Source organism: Ranitomeya variabilis, chromosome 1 (assembly GCF_051348905.1).
Source record: "Ranitomeya variabilis isolate aRanVar5 chromosome 1, aRanVar5.hap1, whole genome shotgun sequence".
In the NCBI taxonomy this organism is placed as follows: domain Eukaryota; kingdom Metazoa; phylum Chordata; class Amphibia; order Anura; family Dendrobatidae; genus Ranitomeya; species Ranitomeya variabilis.
In genome coordinates this window covers 196,029,327-196,047,282 of record NC_135232.1, presented here as the reverse complement: position 1 = coordinate 196,047,282, position 17,956 = coordinate 196,029,327, and the positions used below count along the sequence as shown (strand labels likewise).

The 17,956-nt window shown below is 42.9% G+C and overlaps 1 protein-coding gene across 1 annotated transcript in view; it reads right to left on the bottom strand.

Moving 5' to 3' along the window:
- The window catches only part of LOC143793911 (A disintegrin and metalloproteinase with thrombospondin motifs 19-like), a 326,064-nt gene that overhangs the window by 116,417 nt on the left and 191,691 nt on the right, over positions 1-17,956 (bottom strand). The gene's annotated exons all lie outside the window — the stretch shown is intronic.

Here is a 17,956-nt window from a genome sequence, read left to right as displayed (position 1 = left end):
ATACGCCAAACAGAACTGGTGCAGATGCACTTAGTGGCAATATAAATCTGCCTTTTTATGTGTGGGACAATGCTGCAAAATTCAGGCCCACTGTACTACACTACACAGTATAAGTGGCAGAAAGAGGCTGGCAGATATACGACAAACAGAACTGACGCAGATGCACTTAGTGGCAATATAAATCTCCCTATTTATGTGTGGGAGACTACTGCAAAATTCAGGCCCACTGTTTTACACTACACAGTATAAGTGGCAGAAAGTGGAAGGCAGATATATGCCAAACAGAACAGATGCAGATGCATTTAGTGGCAAGATAAATCTCCCTTTTTATGTGTGGGAGACTGCTGCAAATAAAAAACAGGCCCACTGTTTTACACTACACAGTATAAGTGGCAGAAAGTGGAAGGCAGATATATGCCAAACAGAACAGACGCAGATGCATTTAGTGGCAAGATAAATCTCCCTTTTTATGTGTGGGAGACTGCTGCAAATAAAAAACAGGCCCACTGTTTTACACTACACAGTATAAGTGGCAGAAAGTGGCTGGCAGATATACGACAAACAGAACGGACGCAGATGCACTTAGTGGCAATATAAATCTTTCTTTTTATGTGTGGAAGACTGCTGCAAATAAAAAACAGGCCCTCTGTATTACACTACACAGTATAAGTGGCAGAAAGTGGCTGGCAGATATACGCCAAACAGCACGGACGCAGATGCACTTAGTGGCAATATAAATCTCCCTTTTTATGTGTGGGAGACTGCTGCAAAATTCAGGCCCACTGTATTACACTACACAGTATAAGTGGCAGAAAGTGGCTGGCAGATATACGCCAAACAGAACGGACGCAGATGCACTTAGTGGCAATATTAATCTCCCTTTTTATGTGTGGGAGACTCCTGCAAATAAAAAACAGGCCCACTGTTTTACACTACACAGTATAAGTGGCAGAAAGTGGAAGGCAGATATATGCCAAACAGAACAGACACAGATGCATTTAGTGGCAAGATAAATCTCCCTTTTTATGTGTGGGAGACTGCTGCAAATAAAAAACAGGCCCACTGTATTACACTACACAGTATAAGTGGCAGAAAGTGGCTGGCAGATATACGACAAACCGAACTGATGCAGATGCACTTAGTGGCAATATAAATCTCGTTTTTTATGTGTGGGACACTGCTGCAAAATTCAGGCCCACTGTATTACACTACACAGTATAAGTGGCAAAAAGAGGCTGGCAGATATACGCCAAATAGAACGGACGCAGATGCACTTAGTGGCAATATTAATCTCCCTTTTTATGTGTGGGAGACTCCTGCAAATAAAAAACAGGCCCACTGTATTACACTACACAGTATAAGTGGCAGAAAGTGGCTGGCAGATATACGCCAAACTGAACTGACGCAGATGCACTTAGTGGCAATATAAATCGCCCTTTTTATGTGTGGGACACTGCTGCAAAATTCAGGCCCAATGTATTACACTACACAGTATAAGTGGCAGAAAGTGGCTGGCAGATATACGCCAAACAGAACTGACGCAGATGCACTTAGTGGCAATATGAATCTCCCTTTTTATGTGTGGGAGACTATTGCAAAATTCAGGCCCACTGTATTACACTACACAGTATAAGTGGCAGAAAGTTGAAGGCAGATATACGCCAAACAGAACGGACGCAGATGCACTTATTGGCAATATAAATCTCCCTTTTTATGTGTGGGAGACTGCTGCAAAATTCAGGCCCACTGTTTTACACTACACAGTATAAGTGGCAGAAAGTGGCTGGCAGATATACACCAAACAGAACGGAAGCAGATGCACTTAGTGGCAATATAAATCTCCCTTTTTATGTGTGGGAGACTGCTGCAAATAAAAAACAGGCCCACTGTTTTACACTACACAGTATAAGTGGCAGAAAGTGGCTGGCAGATATACGCCAAACAGAACTGACGCAGATGCACTTAGTGGCAATTTAAATCTCCCTTTTTATGTGTGGGACACTGCTGCAAAATTCAGGCCCAATGTATTACACTACACAGTATAAGTGGCAGAAAGTGGCTGGCAGATATACGACAAACAGAACTGACGCAGATGCACTTAGTGGCAATATAAATCTCCCTATTTATGTGTGGGAGACTACTGCAAGATTCAGGCCCACTGTATTACACTACACAGTATAAGTAGCAGAAAGTGGCTGGCAGATATACGCCAAACAGATCGGACGCAGATGCACTTAGTGGCAATATAAATCTCCCTTTTTATGTGTGGGAGACTGCTGCAAATAAAAAACCGGCCCACTGTATTGCACTACACAGTATAAGTGTCAGAAAGTGGCTGGCAGATATACGCCAAACAGAACGGACGCAGATGCACTTATTGGCAATATAAATCTCCCTATTTATGTGTGGGAGACTGCTGCAAATAAAAAACAGGCCCACTGTTTTACACTACACATTATAAGTGGCAGAAAGTGGCTGGCAGATATACGCCAAACAGAACTGACGCAGATGCACTTAGTGGCAGTATAAATCTCCCTTTTTATGTGTGGCACACTGCTGCAAAATTCAGGCCCAATGTATTACACTACACAGTATAAGTGGCAGAAAGTGGCTGGCAGATATACGCCAAACAGAACTGGTGAAGATGCACTTAGTGGCAATATAAATCTCCCTTTTTATGTGTGGGACAATGCTGCAAAATTCAGGCCCACTGTACTACACTACACAGTATAAGTGGCAGAAAGTGGCTGGCAGATATACGACAAACAGAACTGACGCAGATGCACTTAGTGGCAATATAAATCTCCCTATTTATGTGTGGGAGACTACTGCAAAATTCAGGCCCACTGTATTACACTACACAGTAAAAGTGGCAGAAAGTGGCTGGCAGATATACGCCAAACAGAACGGACGCAGATGCACTTATTGGCAATATAAATCTCCCTTTTTATGTGTGGGAGACTGCTGCAAAATTCAGGCCCACTGTTTTACACTACACAGTATAAGTGGCAGAAAGTGGCTGGCAGATATACACCAAACAGAACGGAAGCAGATGCACTTAGTGGCAATATAAATCTCCCTTTTTATGTGTGGGAGACTGCTGCAAATAAAAAACAGGCCCTCTGTATTACACTACACAGTATAAGTGGCAGAAAGTGGCTGGCAGATATACGCCAAACAGCACGGACGCAGATGCACTTAGTGGCAATATAAATCTCCCTTTTTATGTGTGGGAGACTGCTGCAAAATTCAGGCCCACTGTATTACACTACACAGTATAAGTGGCAGAAAGTGGCTGGCAGATATACGCCAAACAGAACGGACGCAAATGCACTTAGTGGCAATATAAATCTGCCTTTTTATGTGTGGGAGACTGCTGCTAAATTCAGGCCCACTGTTTTACACTACACAGTATAAGTGGCAGAAAGTGGAAGGCAGATATATGCCAAACAGAACAGATGCAGATGCATTTAGTGGCAAGATAAATCTCCCTTTTTATGTGTGGGAGACTGCTGCAAATAAAAAACAGGCCCACTGTTTTACACTACACAGTATAAGTGGCAGAAAGTGGCTGGCAGATATACGCCAAACAGATCGGACGCAGATGCACTTAGTGGCAATATAAATCTCCCTTTTTATGTGTGGGAGACTGCTGCAAAATTCAGGCCCACTGTATTACACTACACAGTATAAGTGGCAGAAAGTGGCTGGCAGATATACAACAAACAGAACTGATGCAGATGCACTTAGTGGCAATATAAATCTCCCTTTTTATGTGTGGGACACTGCTGCAGAATTCAGGCCCACTGTATTACACTACACAGTATGAGTGGCAGAAAGTGGCTGGCAGATATACGCCAAACAGAACGAACGCAGATGCACTTCGTGGCAATATTATTCTCCCTTTTTATGTGTGGGAGACTCCTGCAAATAAAAAACAGGCCCACTGTTTTACACTACACAGTATAAGTGGCAGAAAGTGGAAGGCAGATATATGCCAAACAGAACAGACACAGATGCATTTAGTGGCAAGATAAATCTCCCTTTTTATGTGTGGGAGACTGCTGCAAATAAAAAACAGGCCCACTGTATTACACTACACAGTATAAGTGGCAGAAAGTGGCTGGCAGATATACGACAAACAGAACTGACGCAGATGCACTTAGTGGCAATATAAATCTCCCTTTTTATGTGTGGGAAACTGCTGCAAAAAAAAAACAGGCCCACTGTATTACACTACACAGTATAAGTGGCAGAAAGTGGCTGGCAGATATACGCCAAACAGAACGGATGCAGATACACTTAGTGGCAATAAAAATCTCGCTTTTTATGTGTGGGAGACTGCTGCAAATAAAAAACAGTCCCACTGTATTACACTACACAGTATAAGTGGCAGAAAGTGGCTGGCAGATATACGACAAACCGAACTGATGCAGATGCACTTAGTGGCAATATAAATCTCGCTTTTTATGTGTGGGAGAATGCTGCAAATAAAAAACAGTCCCACTGTATTACACTACACAGTATAAGTGGCAGAAAGTGGCTGGCAGATATACGACAAACTGAACTAATGCAGATGCACTTAGTGGCAATATAAATCTCCCTTTTTATGTGTGGGACACTGCTGCAAAATTCAGGCCCACTGTATTACACTACACAGTATAAGTGGCAGAAAGAGGCTGGCAGATATACGCCAAATAGAACGGACACAGATGCACTTAGTGGCAATATAAATCTCCCTTTTTATGTGTGGGAGACTCCTGCAAATAAAAAACAGGCCCACTGTATTACACTACACAGTATAAGTGGCAGAAAGTGGCTGGCAGATATACGCCAAACAGAACTGACGCAGATGCACTTAGTGGCAATATTAATCTCCCTTTTTATGTGTGGGAGACTCCTGCAAATAAAAAACAGGCCCACTGTATTACACTACACAGTATAAGTGGCAGAAAGTGGCTGGCAGATATACGCCAAACAGAACTGACGCAGATGCACTTAGTGGCAATATAAATCGCCCTTTTTATGTGTGGGAGACTGCTGCAATATTCAGGCCCACTGTATTACACTACACAGTATAAGTGGCAGAAAGTGGCTGGCAGATATACGACAAACAGAACTGACGCAGATGCACTTAGTGGCAATATTAATCTCCCTTTTTATGTGTGGGAGATTGCTGCTAAATTCAGACCCACTGTTTTACACCACACAGTATAAGTGGCAGAAAGTGGCTGGCAGATATACGCCAAACAGAACTGACGCAGATGCACTTAGTGGCAATATAAATCTCCCTTTTTATGTGTGGGACACTGCTGCAAAATTCAGGCCCACTGTATTACACTACACAGTATAAGTGGTAGAAAATGGCTGGCAGATATACGCCAAATAGAACGGACGCAGATGCACTTAGTGGCAATATAAATCTCCCTTTTTATGTGTGGGAGACTCCTGCAAATAAAAACCAGGCCCACTGTATTACACTACACAGTATAAGTGGCAGAAAGAGGCTGGCAGATATACGCCAAACAGAACTGACTCAGATGCACTTAGTGGCAATATAAATCTCCCTTTTTAAGTGTGGGACACTGCTGCAAAATTCAGGCCCACTGCATTACACTACACAGTATAAGTGGCAGAAAGTGGCTGGCAGATATACGCCAAAGAGAACTGACGCAGATGCACTTAGTGGCAATATAAATCTCCCTTTTTATGTGTGGGACACTGCTGCAAAATTCAGGCCCACTGTATTACACTATACATTATAAGTGGCAGAAAGTGGCTGGCAGATATACGCCAAACAGAACTGACGCAGATGCACTTAGTGGCAATATAAATCTCCCTTTTTATGTGTGGGACACTGCTGCAAAATTCAGGCCCACTGTATTACACTATACATTATAAGTGGCAGAAAGTGGCTGGCAGATATACGCCAAAGAGAACTGACGCAGATACACTTAGTGGCAATATAAATCTCCCTTTTTATGTGTGGGAGACTGCTGCAAAATTCAGGCCCACTGTATTACACTACACAGTATAAGTGGCAGAAAGTGGCTGGCAGATATACGCCAAAACAGAACGGACGCAGATGCACTTAGTGGTAATATAAATCTGCCTTTTTATGTGTGGGAGACTGCTGCTAAATTCAGGCCCACTGTTTTACACTACACAGTATAAGTGGCAGAAAGTGGCTGGCAGATATACGCCAAACAGAACTGACGCAGATGCACTTAGTGGCAATATAAATCTCCCTTTTTATGTGTGGGACACTGCTGCAAAATTCAGGCCCACTGTATTACACTACACAGTATAAGTGGTAGAAAGTGGCTGGCAGATATACGCCAAATAGAACGGACGCAGATGCACTTAGTGCAATATTAATCTCCCTTTTTATGTGTGGGAGACTCCTGCAAATAAAAAACAGGCCCACTGTATTACACTACACAGTATAAGTGGCAGAAAGTGGCTGGCAGATATACGCCAAACAGAACTGACGCAGATGCACTTAGTGGCAATATAAATCTCCCTTTTTATGTGTGGGACACTGCTGCAAAATTCAGGCCCACTGTATTACACTACACAGTATAAGTGGTAGAAAGTGGCTGGCAGATATACGCCAAAAAGAACGGACGCAGATGCACTTAGTGCAATATTAATCTCCCTTTTTATGTGTGGGAGACTCCTGCAAATAAAAAACAGGCCCACTGTTTTACACTACACAGTATAAGAGGAAGAAAGTGGCTGGCAGATATACACCAAACAGAACGGAAGCAGATGCACTTAGTGGCAATATAAATCTCCCTTTTTATGTGTGGGAGACTGCTGCAAATAAAAAACAGGCCCACTCTTTTACACTACACATTATAAGTGGCAGAAAGTGGCTGGCAGATATACGCCAAACAGAACTGACGCAGATGCACTTAGTGGCAGTATAAATCTCCCTTTTTATGTGTGGCACACTGCTGCAAAATTCAGGCCCAATGTATTACACTACACAGTATAAGTGGCAGAAAGTGGCTGGCAGATATACGCCAAACAGAACTGGTGAAGATGCACTTAGTGGCAATATAAATCTCCCTTTTTATGTGTGGGACAATGCTGCAAAATTCAGGCCCACTGTACTACACTACACAGTATAAGTGGCAGAAAGTGGCTGGCAGATATACGACAAACAGAACTGACGCAGATGCACTTAGTGGCAATATAAATCTCCCTATTTATGTGTGGGAGACTACTGCAAAATTCAGGCCCACTGTATTACACTACACAGTATAAGTGGCAGAAAGTGGCTGGCATATATACGCCAAACAGAACGGACGCAGATGCACTTAGTGGCAATATAAATCTCCCTTTTTATGTGTGGGACACTGCTGCAGAATTCAGGCCCACTGTATTACACTACACAGTATGAGTGGCAGAAAGTGGCTGGCAGATATACGCCAAACAGAACGGACGCAGATGCACTTCGTGGCAATATTATTCTCCCTTTTTATGTGTGGGAGACTCCTGCAAATAAAAAACAGGCCAACTGTTTTACACTACACAGTATAAGTGGCAGAAAGTGGAAGGCAGATATATGCCAAACAGAACAGACGCAGATGCACTTAGTGGCAAGATAAATCTCCCTTTTTATGTGTGGGAGACTGCTGCAAATAAAAAACAGGCCCACTGTATTACACTACACAATATAAGTGGCAGAAAGTGGCTGGCAGATATACGACAAACAGAACAGACGCAGATGCACTTAGTGGCAATATAAATCTCCCTTTTTATGTGTGGGAGACTGCTGCAAAAAAAAAACAGGCCCACTGTGTTACACTACACAGTATAAGTGGCAGAAAGTGGCTGGCAGATATACGCCAAACAGAACGGACGCAGATGCACTTAGTGGCAATATTAATATCCTTTTTATGTGTAGGAGACTCCTGCAAATAAAAAACGGGCCCACTGTTTTACACTACACAGTATAAGTGGCAGAAAGTGGCTGGCAGATATACGCCAAACAGAACTGACGCAGATGCACTTAGTAGCAATATAAATCGCCCTTTTTATGTGTGGGACACTGCTGCTAAATTCAGGCCCAATGTATTACACTACACAGTATAAGTGGCAGAAAGTGACTGGCAGATATACGCCAAACAGAACTGACGCAGATGCACTTAGTGGCAATATAAATCTCCCTTTTAATGTGTTGGACACTGCTGCAAAATTCAGGCCACTGTATTACACTACACAGTATAAGTGGCAGAAAGTGGCTGGCAGATATACGCCAAACAGAACTGACGCAGATGCACTTAGTGGCAATAGAAATCTCCCTTTTTATGTGTGGGAGACTATTGCAAAATTCAGGCCCACTGTATTACACTACACAGTATAAGTGGCAGAAAGTGGCTGGCAGATATACGCCAAACATAACGGATGCAGATGTACTTAGTGGCAATATATATTTCTCTTTTTATGTGTGGGAGACTGCTGCAAAATTCAGGCCCACTGTATTACACTACACAGTATAAGTGGCAGAAAGTTGCAGGCAGATATACGCCAAACAGAACGGACGCAGATGCACTTATTGGCAATATAAATCTCCCTTTTTATGTGTGGGAGACTGCTGCAAAATTCAGGCCCACTGTTTTACACTACACAGTATAAGTGGCAGAAAGTGGAAGGCAGATATACACCAAACAGAACTGGTGAAGATGCACTTAGTGACAATATAAATCTCCCTTTTTATGTGTGGGACAATGCTGCAAAATTCAGGCCCACTGTACTACACTACACAGTATAAGTGGCAGAAAGTGGCTGGCAGATATACGACAAACAGAACTGACGCAGATGCACTTAGTGGCAATATTAATCTCCCTTTTTATGTGTGGGAGAGTGCTGCAAAATTCAGGCCCACTGTACTACACTACACAGTATAAGTGGCAGAAAGTGGCTGGCAGATATACGACAAACAGAACTGACGCAGATGCACTTAGTGGTAATATAAATCTCCCTATTTATGTGTGGGAGACTACTGCAAAATTCAGGCCCACTGTATTACACTACACAGTATAAGTGGCAGAAAGTGGCTGGCAGATATACGCCAAACAGAACGGACGCAGATGCACTTATTGGCAATATAAATCTCCCTTTTAATGTGTGGGAGACTGCTGCAAAATTCAGGCCCACTGTTTTACACTACACAGTTTAAGTGGCAGAAAGTGGCTGGCAGATATACACCAAACAGAACGGAAGCAGATGCACTTAGTGGCAATATAAATCTCCCTCTTTATGTGTGGGAGACTGCTGCAAATAAAAAACAGGCCCACTGTTTTACACTACACATTATAAGTGGCAGAAAGTGGCTGGCAGATATACGCCAAACAGAACTGACGCAGATGCACTTAGTGGCAGTATAAATCTCCCTTTTTATGTGTGGCACACTGCTGCAAAATTCAGGCCCAATGTATTACACTACACAGTATAAGTGGCAGAAAGTGGCTGGCAGATATACGCCAAACAGATCTGGTGAAGATGCACTTAGTGGCAATATAAATCTCCCTTTTTATGTGTGGGACAATGCTGCAAAATTCAGGCCCACTGTACTACACTACACAGTATAAGTGGCAGAAAGTGGCTGGCAGATATACGACAAACAGAACTGACGCAGATGCACTTAGTGGCAATATAAATCTCCCTATTTATGTGTGGGAGACTACTGCAAAATTCAGGCCCACTGTATTACACTACACAGTATAAGTGGCAGAAAGTGGCTGGCAGATATACGCCAAACAGAACGGACGCAGATGCACTTAGTGGCAATATAAATCTCCCTTTTTATGTGTGGGAGACTGCTGCAAAATTCAGGCCCACTGTATTACACTACACAGTATAAGTGGCAGAAAGTGGCTGGCAGATATACGCCAAACAGAACGGACGCAGATGCACTTAGTGGCAATATAAATCTCCCTTTTTATGTGTGGGACACTGCTGCAGAATTCAGGCCCACTGTATTACACTACACAGTATGAGTGGCAGAAAGTGGCTGGCAGATATACGCCAAACAGAACGGACGCAGATGCACTTCGTGGCAATATTATTCTCCCTTTTTATGTGTGGGAGACTCCTGCAAATAAAAAACAGGCCAACTGTTTTACACTACACAGTATAAGTGGCAGAAAGTGGAAGGCAGATATATGCCAAACAGAACAGACACAGATGCATTTAGTGGCAAGATAAATCTCCCTTTTTATGTGTGGGAGACTGCTGCAAATAAAAAACAGGCCCACTGTATTACACTACACAGTATAAGTGGCAGAAAGTGGCTGGCAGATATACGACAAACAGAACAGACGCAGATGCACTTAGTGGCAATATAAATCTCCCTTTTTATGTGTGGGAGACTGCTGCAAAAAAAAAACAGTCCCACTGTGTTACACTACACAGTATAAGTGGCAGAAAGTGGCTGGCAGATATACGCCAAACAGAACGGACGCAGATGCACTTAGTGGCAATATTAATATCCTTTTTATGTGTAGGAGACTCCTGCAAATAAAAAACGGGCCCACTGTTTTACACTACACAGTATAAGTGGCAGAAAGTGGCTGGCAGATATACGCCAAACAGAACGGATGCAGATACACTTAGTGGCAATAAAAATCTCGCTTTTTATGTGTGGGAGACTGCTGCAAATAAAAAACAGTCCCACTGTATTACACTACACAGTATAAGTGGCAGAAAGTGGCTTGCAGATATACGACAAACCGAACTGATGCAGATGCACTTAGTGGCAATATAAATCTCGCTTTTTATGTGTGGGAGACTGCTGCAAATAAAAAACAGTCCCACTGTATTACACTACACAGTATAAGTGGCAGAAAGTGGCTGGCAGATATACGCCAAACAGAACTGACGCAGATGCACTTAGTGGCAATATAAATCTCCCTTTTTATGTGTGGGACACTGCTGCAAAATTCAGGCCCACTGTATTACACTACACAGTATAAGTGGCAGAAAGAGGCTGGCAGATATACGTCAAATAGAACGGACACAGATGCACTTAGTGGCAATATTAATCTCCCTTTTTATGTGTGGGAGACTCCTGCAAATAAAAAACAGGCCCACTGTATTACACTACACAGTATAAGTGGCAGAAAGTGGCTGGCAGATATACGCCAAACAGAACTGACGCAGATGCACTTAGTGGCAATATAAATCGCCCTTTTTATGTGTGGGACACTGCTGCTAAATTCAGGCCCAATGTATTACACTACACAGTATAAGTGGCAGAAAGTGGCTGGCAGATATACGCCAAACAGAACTGACGCAGATGCACTTAGTGGCAATATAAATCTCCCTTTTAATGTGTGGGACACTGCTGCAAAATTCAGGCCACTGTATTACACTACACAGTATAAGTGGCAGAAAGTGGCTGGCAGATATACGCCAAACAGAACTGACGCAGATGCACTTAGTGGCAATAGAAATCTCCCTTTTTATGTGTGGGAGACTATTGCAAAATTCAGGCCCACTGTATTACACTACACAGTATAAGTGGCAGAAAGTGGCTGGCAGATATACGCCAAACATAACGGATGCAGATGTACTTAGTGGCAATATATATTTCTCTTTTTATGTGTGGGAGACTGCTGCAAAATTCAGGCCCACTGTATTACACTACACAGTATAAGTGGCAGAAAGTTGCAGGCAGATATACGCCAAACAGAACGGACGCAGATGCACTTATTGGCAATATAAATCTCCCTTTTTATGTGTGGGAGACTGCTGCAAAATTCAGGCCCACTGTTTTACACTACACAGTATAAGTGGCAGAAAGTGGCTTGCAGATATACACCAAACAGAACTGGTGAAGATGCACTTAGTGGCAATATAAATCTCCCTTTTTATGTGTGGGACAATGCTGCAAAATTCAGGCCCACTGTACTACACTACACAGTATAAGTGGCAGAAAGTGGCTGGCAGATATACGACAAACAGAACTGATGCAGATGCACTTAGTGGCAATATTAATCTCCCTTTTTATGTGTGGGAGACTGCTGCAAAATTCAGGCCCACTGTACTACACTACACAGTATAAGTGGCAGAAAGTGGCTGGCAGATATACGACAAACAGAACTGACGCAGATGCACTTAGTGGTAATATAAATCTCCCTATTTATGTGTGGGAGACTACTGCAAAATTCAGGCCCACTGTATTACACTACACAGTATAAGTGGCAGAAAGTGGCTGGCAGATATACGCCAAACAGAACGGACGCAGATGCACTTATTGGCAATATAAATCTCCCTTTTTATGTGTGGGAGACTGCTGCAAAATTCAGGCCCACTGTTTTACACTACACAGTATAAGTGGCAGAAAGTGGCTGGCAGATATACACCAAACAGAACGGAAGCAGATGCACTTAGTGGCAATATAAATCTCCCTTTTTATGTGTGGGAGACTGCTGCAAATAAAAAACAGGCCCACTGTTTTACACTACACATTATAAGTGGCAGAAAGTGGCTGGCAGATATACCCCAAACAGAACTGACGCAGATGCACTTAGTGGCAGTATAAATCTCCCTTTTTATGTGTGGCACACTGCTGCAAAATTCAGGCCCAATGTATTACACTACACAGTATAAGTGGCAGAAAGTGGCTGGCAGATATACGCCAAACAGAACTGGTGAAGATGCACTTAGTGGCAATATAAATCTCCCTTTTTATGTGTGGGACAATGCTGCAAAATTCAGGCCCACTGTACTACACTACACAGTATAAGTGGCAGAAAGTGGCTGGCAGATATACGACAAACAGAACTGACGCAGATGCACTTAGTGGCAATATAAATCTCCCTATTTATGTGTGGGAAACTACTGCAAAATTCAGGCCCACTGTATTACACTACACAGTATAAGTGGCAGAAAGTGGCTGGCAGATATACGCCAAACAGAACGGACGCAGATGCACTTAGTGGCAATATAAATCTCCCTTTTTATGTGTGGGAGACTGCTGCAAAATTCAGGCCCACTGTATTACACTACAAAGTATAAGTGGCAGAAAGTGGCTGGCAGATATACGCCAAACAGAACGGACGCAGATGCACTTAGTGGCAATATAAATCTGCCTTTTTATGTGTGGGAGACTGCTGCAAATAAAAAACAGGCCCTCTGTATTACACTACACAGTATAAGTGGCAGAAAGTGGCTGGCAGATATACGCCAAACAGCACGGACGCAGATGCACTTAGTGGCAATATAAATCTCCCTTTTTATGTGTGGGAGACTGCTGCAAAATTCAGGCCCACTGTATTACACTACACAGTATAAGTGGCAGAAAGTGGCTGGCAGATATACGCCAAACAGAACGGACGCAGATGCACTTAGTGGCAATATAAATCTGCCTTTTTATGTGTGGGAGACTGCTGCTAAATTCAGGCCCACTGTTTTACACTACACAGTATAAGTGGCAGAAAGTGGAAGGCAGATATATGCCAAACAGAACAGATGCAGATGCATTTAGTGGCAAGATAAATCTCCCTTTTTATGTGTGGGAGACTGCTGCAAATAAAAAACAGGCCCACTGTTTTACACTACACAGTATAAGTGGCAGAAAGTGGCTGGCAGATATACGCCAAACAGATCGGACGCAGATGCACTTAGTGGCAATATAAATCTCCCTTTTTATGTGTGGGAGACTGCTGCAAAATTCAGGCCCACTGTATTACACTACACAGTATAAGTGGCAGAAAGTGGCTGGCAGATATACAACAAACAGAACTGATGCAGATGCACTTAGTGGCAATATAAATCTCCCTTTTTATGTGTGGGACACTGCTGCAGAATTCAGGCCCACTGTATTACACTACACAGTATGAGTGGCAGAAAGTGGCTGGCAGATATACGCCAAACAGAACGAACGCAGATGCACTTCGTGGCAATATTATTCTCCCTTTTTATGTGTGGGAGACTCCTGCAAATAAAAAACAGGCCCACTGTTTTACACTACACAGTATAAGTGGCAGAAAGTGGAAGGCAGATATATGCCAAACAGAACAGACACAGATGCATTTAGTGGCAAGATAAATCTCCCTTTTTATGTGTGGGAGACTGCTGCAAATAAAAAACAGGCCCACTGTATTACACTACACAGTATAAGTGGCAGAAAGTGGCTGGCAGATATACGACAAACAGAACTGACGCAGATGCACTTAGTGGCAATATAAATCTCCCTTTTTATGTGTGGGAAACTGCTGCAAAAAAAAAACAGGCCCACTGTATTACACTACACAGTATAAGTGGCAGAAAGTGGCTGGCAGATATACGCCAAACAGAACGGATGCAGATACACTTAGTGGCAATAAAAATCTCGCTTTTTATGTGTGGGAGACTGCTGCAAATAAAAAACAGTCCCACTGTATTACACTACACAGTATAAGTGGCAGAAAGTGGCTGGCAGATATACGACAAACCGAACTGATGCAGATGCACTTAGTGGCAATATAAATCTCGCTTTTTATGTGTGGGAGAATGCTGCAAATAAAAAACAGTCCCACTGTATTACACTACACAGTATAAGTGGCAGAAAGTGGCTGGCAGATATACGACAAACTGAACTAATGCAGATGCACTTAGTGGCAATATAAATCTCCCTTTTTATGTGTGGGACACTGCTGCAAAATTCAGGCCCACTGTATTACACTACACAGTATAAGTGGCAGAAAGAGGCTGGCAGATATACGCCAAATAGAACGGACACAGATGCACTTAGTGGCAATATAAATCTCCCTTTTTATGTGTGGGAGACTCCTGCAAATAAAAAACAGGCCCACTGTATTACACTACACAGTATAAGTGGCAGAAAGTGGCTGGCAGATATACGCCAAACAGAACTGACGCAGATGCACTTAGTGGCAATATTAATCTCCCTTTTTATGTGTGGGAGACTCCTGCAAATAAAAAACAGGCCCACTGTATTACACTACACAGTATAAGTGGCAGAAAGTGGCTGGCAGATATACGCCAAACAGAACTGACGCAGATGCACTTAGTGGCAATATAAATCGCCCTTTTTATGTGTGGGAGACTGCTGCAATATTCAGGCCCACTGTATTACACTACACAGTATAAGTGGCAGAAAGTGGCTGGCAGATATACGACAAACAGAACTGACGCAGATGCACTTAGTGGCAATATTAATCTCCCTTTTTATGTGTGGGAGATTGCTGCTAAATTCAGACCCACTGTTTTACACCACACAGTATAAGTGGCAGAAAGTGGCTGGCAGATATACGCCAAACAGAACTGACGCAGATGCACTTAGTGGCAATATAAATCTCCCTTTTTATGTGTGGGACACTGCTGCAAAATTCAGGCCCACTGTATTACACTACACAGTATAAGTGGTAGAAAATGGCTGGCAGATATACGCCAAATAGAACGGACGCAGATGCACTTAGTGGCAATATAAATCTCCCTTTTTATGTGTGGGAGACTCCTGCAAATAAAAACCAGGCCCACTGTATTACACTACACAGTATAAGTGGCAGAAAGAGGCTGGCAGATATACGCCAAACAGAACTGACTCAGATGCACTTAGTGGCAATATAAATCTCCCTTTTTAAGTGTGGGACACTGCTGCAAAATTCAGGCCCACTGCATTACACTACACAGTATAAGTGGCAGAAAGTGGCTGGCAGATATACGCCAAAGAGAACTGACGCAGATGCACTTAGTGGCAATATAAATCTCCCTTTTTATGTGTGGGACACTGCTGCAAAATTCAGGCCCACTGTATTACACTATACATTATAAGTGGCAGAAAGTGGCTGGCAGATATACGCCAAACAGAACTGACGCAGATGCACTTAGTGGCAATATAAATCTCCCTTTTTATGTGTGGGACACTGCTGCAAAATTCAGGCCCACTGTATTACACTATACATTATAAGTGGCAGAAAGTGGCTGGCAGATATACGCCAAAGACAACTGACGCAGATACACTTAGTGGCAATATAAATCTCCCTTTTTATGTGTGGGAGACTGCTGCAAAATTCAGGCCCACTGTATTACACTACACAGTATAAGTGGCAGAAAGTGGCTGGCAGATATACGCCAAAACAGAACGGACGCAGATGCACTTAGTGGTAATATAAATCTGCCTTTTTATGTGTGGGAGACTGCTGCTAAATTCAGGCCCACTGTTTTACACTACACAGTATAAGTGGCAGAAAGTGGCTGGCAGATATACGCCAAACAGAACTGACGCAGATGCACTTAGTGGCAATATAAATCTCCCTTTTTATGTGTGGGACACTGCTGCAAAATTCAGGCCCACTGTATTACACTACACAGTATAAGTGGTAGAAAGTGGCTGGCAGATATACGCCAAATAGAACGGACGCAGATGCACTTAGTGCAATATTAATCTCCCTTTTTATGTGTGGGAGACTCCTGCAAATAAAAAACAGGCCCACTGTATTACACTACACAGTATAAGTGGCAGAAAGTGGCTGGCAGATATACGCCAAACAGAACTGACGCAGATGCACTTAGTGGCAATATAAATCTCCCTTTTTATGTGTGGGACACTGCTGCAAAATTCAGGCCCACTGTATTACACTACACAGTATAAGTGGTAGAAAGTGGCTGGCAGATATACGCCAAAAAGAACGGACGCAGATGCACTTAGTGCAATATTAATCTCCCTTTTTATGTGTGGGAGACTCCTGCAAATAAAAAACAGGCCCACTGTTTTACACTACACAGTATAAGAGGAAGAAAGTGGCTGGCAGATATACACCAAACAGAACGGAAGCAGATGCACTTAGTGGCAATATAAATCTCCCTTTTTATGTGTGGGAGACTGCTGCAAATAAAAAACAGGCCCACTCTTTTACACTACACATTATAAGTGGCAGAAAGTGGCTGGCAGATATACGCCAAACAGAACTGACGCAGATGCACTTAGTGGCAGTATAAATCTCCCTTTTTATGTGTGGCACACTGCTGCAAAATTCAGGCCCAATGTATTACACTACACAGTATAAGTGGCAGAAAGTGGCTGGCAGATATACGCCAAACAGAACTGGTGAAGATGCACTTAGTGGCAATATAAATCTCCCTTTTTATGTGTGGGACAATGCTGCAAAATTCAGGCCCACTGTACTACACTACACAGTATAAGTGGCAGAAAGTGGCTGGCAGATATACGACAAACAGAACTGACGCAGATGCACTTAGTGGCAATATAAATCTCCCTATTTATGTGTGGGAGACTACTGCAAAATTCAGGCCCACTGTATTACACTACACAGTATAAGTGGCAGAAAGTGGCTGGCATATATACGCCAAACAGAACGGACGCAGATGCACTTAGTGGCAATATAAATCTCCCTTTTTATGTGTGGGACACTGCTGCAGAATTCAGGCCCACTGTATTACACTACACAGTATGAGTGGCAGAAAGTGGCTGGCAGATATACGCCAAACAGAACGGACGCAGATGCACTTCGTGGCAATATTATTCTCCCTTTTTATGTGTGGGAGACTCCTGCAAATAAAAAACAGGCCAACTGTTTTACACTACACAGTATAAGTGGCAGAAAGTGGAAGGCAGATATATGCCAAACAGAACAGACGCAGATGCACTTAGTGGCAAGATAAATCTCCCTTTTTATGTGTGGGAGACTGCTGCAAATAAAAAACAGGCCCACTGTATTACACTACACAATATAAGTGGCAGAAAGTGGCTGGCAGATATACGACAAACAGAACAGACGCAGATGCACTTAGTGGCAATATAAATCTCCCTTTTTATGTGTGGGAGACTGCTGCAAAAAAAAAACAGGCCCACTGTGTTACACTACACAGTATAAGTGGCAGAAAGTGGCTGGCAGATATACGCCAAACAGAACGGACGCAGATGCACTTAGTGGCAATATTAATATCCTTTTTATGTGTAGGAGACTCCTGCAAA